Source organism: Triticum dicoccoides, chromosome 2B (assembly GCF_002162155.2).
Source record: "Triticum dicoccoides isolate Atlit2015 ecotype Zavitan chromosome 2B, WEW_v2.0, whole genome shotgun sequence".
NCBI lineage: Eukaryota > Viridiplantae > Streptophyta > Magnoliopsida > Poales > Poaceae > Triticum > Triticum dicoccoides.
This window is the reverse complement of record NC_041383.1, coordinates 786,439,795-786,444,263: the sequence shown is the minus strand read 5'-3', so window position 1 is coordinate 786,444,263 and position 4,469 is coordinate 786,439,795.

The following is a 4,469-nucleotide window of genomic DNA, read 5'->3' as shown; positions in this document are numbered from 1 at the left end:
AATCCCGAAATTTCGACTCACATTCAAACTGATTTTAAAAATAAATGTATATCAATATAAAATTCAACAAATTCTCCACGCAGAAAAATTAATGTAATTTAAAATCTTGAAATGAAAAAAATATATTTGAAACTAATTGCCGGTTTGATGTGTTTTGAAAATGTACAGTCCATTTCTCATTACTGATGGGCCATTTTCTCGGCCAGCCGAATGAAAAGCTCTCCTCGTCTTGAAAGATTTGCAGCCCAACAGGCCTGACAAAGCGACTTAATTGGCAAATCACAAAAAAACTGGGTTGTGGCCGTGGACCCAGCCGTCAGCCTCTCCACGTACAGTACTCTTCCGATGGAAGTCGTTCCTTGACCACGTTGACCACGCCACGCGGAGAGCACCACGGCGGTGGACGACGACGAGGCCTAGGAAGGGGACGACGCGGAGCCGGGGAAGACGCGGCAGTGGAAGCCTGCACGGAGAGGAGTACGAGGGTTCACTGGTTCGGCTATGGTGTGAGGCTGCCGTCGCCGCAGGGCCTGGCCAGCGGTCGGAATAGTAGGGGGCGGTGAGGCCTCCGTGGCAGCACAGCTGGCCACGGGAGGCAGGAGCATGCGGCACGATCGGCGCTGCTTTGGGCGGCTGGAGCAAGAAGACCAGAGGTTGAAGAAGCACTACGGCCGTTGGATGGACATCGTACGATCACTGGAGCTAGAATCATTCATATTGACTAAGTTGACAAAGCCCTTCGGCCCTGTCAACTTAGTAGGCCCACAGGACAGCCTCCCACCAAGGTGGGTCCCAGCTAGCCGGGGGAGTATTCATTTTTTTGTGCGTAATAAGGAGGCACTTCCGGTGGGTCCGAGCTGACAGCGAGGGGGAACGTTTTTTTGTGAAATACGGTGGCCCGTACGGTGGGTCCCAGTAGTCAGGGGGAAACAATTTATTTCGCAAAATACTGGTGGCCCGTCCGGTGGGTCCCCGCTGTCAGGTGGAGGAATAATTATTTTCCGCATAATAAGGAGGCACTTCCTTGCGGCTGCCGTGGACCCAGCTGTCAGCCTCTCCACGTATAGTACTCGTCCGATGGAAGTCGGTCGTTGACCACATTGACCACGCCGCGCCGAGAGCACCACAGCGGTGGACGATGGTGAGGCCTAGGAAGGGGACGATGCGGAGCCGGGCCACGGGAGGCAGGAGCAGGCGGTAGCACAGCCGGCCACGGGAGGCAGGAGCAGGCGGCACGACCGGCGCTACTTTGGGCGGCTAGAGCAAGAAGACCTGAGGTTGAAGAATTCGTATGGCCGTTGGATGGACACCATACGGTCACTGGAGTATTGACTAAGTTGACAAAGCCCTCCGTCCCCGTCAACTTAATAGGCCCACAAGTCAGCCCAACATTATGGTGGGTCCCAGCTAGCAGGGGGGTAATCATTTTTTTGGGTGTAATAAGGAGGCACTTCCTTGCGTGCGAAGATATAGCTGGTGGGTCTGACCTGTCAGTGGGGGGGGGACGTTTTTTTCGCGAAATACAGAGGCCCTTCCTGTGGGTCCTAGCTGTCAGGTGGAGCAATCATTATTTTGCACGTAATAAGGAGGCATTTCCTTCCGTGCGGCCGTGGACCCAACTGTCAGCCTCTCCATGTACAGTCCACTTCCGATGGATGTCGTTCATTGACCACGTTGACCAGGTCACGCTGAGAGCACCAGGGCGGTGGACGACGGCGAGGCCTAGGAAGGGAACGACATGGAGCCAGGGAATACTCGGCAGTTGTTTCCCACGCGGAGGAGTACGAGGGTTTACTGGTTCGTCTGCCGTCGCCGGAGAATAACAACATGCGTGGGTGAGTAGAGCGATGGCTAGGCCAGCGATGGGAGTACGATGGGGCCGTGAGGCCTGCGCGACAGCATAGCCGGCCGCGGGAGGAGGGAGCAGGCAGTCCCGCCGGCGCTTGTTTGAGCGGTTGGAGCATGAAGAGCAGAAATTGAAGAAGCAAGACAACCATTGGATGGATATCCAACAGTCACTGCTCTCGTGTGTTGACTAAGTTGACAGGGCGTTGCGTGTGCGTCAACCTTTTTTATGAAAGCATACGCGTCAACCTGTAGTAGGCGCACAAGTCAGCCTCAAATCTATGGAAAATAGAATACAACCCATCTGCCATTATGTCTAATAATGTACATCCCATTTGCTAATTCTTAAGATTTTTTTGGAGCCCATCTTCTTTTTGTTAGCATTACACCCCATATTGTGGCCACGGTTAAAAAGTATACGAAATTTTGCATATTTCGATGTGGTCAACTGTTTTTAATCCAGAAATATCGATTCACATTCAAACTATTTTGAAAAATAATTTATATAAATATAAAATCAAAATAATTGTCCACGCATAAAAATCAATGGAATTTAAGATATTGTAATGAAAAAAATGAAACTAATTCCCGGTTTGATGTATTTTAAAAATGTACAGGCCATTTCTGGGCAAACCGAATGAGACTCTCCTCATCTTGAAACATTTGCAGCCCAGCAGGGCCGATAAAGCAAGTAGGCCTTGTTTGGGTATTTCTTTAAAAAAAATAGAACTGGGCTAGCCATTTTGAGCAAGGAAAAAACACAACTGGTCTCATGATGTGGTAAACATAAATAAAACCCTGGCTAGACGGGCCACAACCCCCGCACAGCCCCGTTGTTACCCTGATCCGTCACTAAAACTAGTATAAATAACAACTGCTTGTTCCTCATTGTCTCCAAAAAAACTGCTTGTTCCTAAAAAAAAATTGGGCAACTTGCTGGGTCCCTGGTGTCAGCCGCTCGTAGTATAATTCTCTCGTTTATTGACTACGTTGACGATGGCGTGAGCCCTAGATGTCCAACCATTAGGAGGAACCATATTTTTGGGCTTGTACTATAGAGGCACTTGCTTGCATACTGCCATGACGCTGGTGGGTCCCTACTGTCATCCTCTCCACGTACAGTCATCTGCTTGTTCCTCTCGGTTGTTGACAATGTTGACAACGCAAGAGGGTGGCGCATCGCGCACAGCGAGCGAACCAAGGCCGCAAGGCAGAGTACGACGGCGAGGCCTCGGACGGAACGAACAGGAAACGTTGAAGATGCGCCGGTCCAGTTGCAGGCGGAGGGGAGTACGAGGATTGACTGGTGGGGGTGGTGGGGGCTAGTCACTTGGCTTCTGTAATGCACAGTGAGCTCAAGCAGCCGGCGTGAGTGATGTTATTTCCCTTGGTTGTGATTTGTTACAATATTTCACTCTAAATTAAACGAATGGCAAGCCATTTGCCTTGTTTCAAAGAAAATATGACAGTCACAGCCGAGTTGAAAAGGGCAGGAACATCTAACTCCAGCTTAAAAACTGTACAAAAGCACGAGGTTGATTGTTCATCAGGTTTACAAAAGAACCCAGATTGAAAAGGGCAACAACATCTAACTCCAGCACTGTTTTCAGCAGTCACAGTCAAATGGATCGGTCAGGTCCCCAGAATGAACATCCTGGATCATAAAATTTACTGGATTATGACCACAATATGTTGTAAATAGAAGCCCGACACGTTCAGAAGCTCTTTTGCCCACCTGAAACTTCTTTTTTTTCTCTTCGACATACCCATCCGTCAAAACCATGCTGCTGATAAACTTGAGCCTGATGGACAATAGTAACCTCGCATTCAGCAGGAAGAATGTGACAAATCTTGTGTTTGCACGGTTGGCTACATATCGTTCTAGCGTTATTATCTTCAATCGAATCTCATGAGAAGTGAGAAAATCCCGATGCTTACGAATCCACTGATTGGTTATAACTTTCTTACCCTGTCCTGTTGCCTAAATAGACATGAAAATTGAAAACAGTTAAGGTCTAAAAGAAGAGTGTCGAAAGAGCAACAGCTGAACGGTTAATTCTAGTACACTATATGCGGGCTTCCAATGTGCGTGAAATTATGACCTTTATATACAACTTCTCCAAACATTGAAAGCATGGCAGCAAGCCAATAATCTTGTTCAGATCAAAACTATTCATTTGGATATATAAGATCTTGACAGAATCAAGCACCATTGATAGGCCATCCATGGAGAAACTCTTCATTGAGCATAGAACATAATATTAGTACAAAATGTGTACTCCAAGATGATATGTAAATTATGCGCAGAAATTTAAAATGTAGCATATGGTTACAAGTGTAGATGATAATATAAAGTACCTGAAGAACTGTGGAGCCAAATACCATATTGAAATGAGCACAGAGATCATGTATTACACCCAAGGTCTCCAGTTTAGGCTCTGAGAGGACGGTTATTTGCAACGGTGAATAACTAGAATCAAGGATCAACCTTTGAAGTGAAGGGGCATCTTGGATGATGAGCTGCCTTCCGTCAAAAGAAATTCCAATTCTTACAAGGTTAGGCGACTTTATTTGGAGACAACCGATTCTAACTGTGAAAACAAGCACCAAGCACTCCAGTGCAG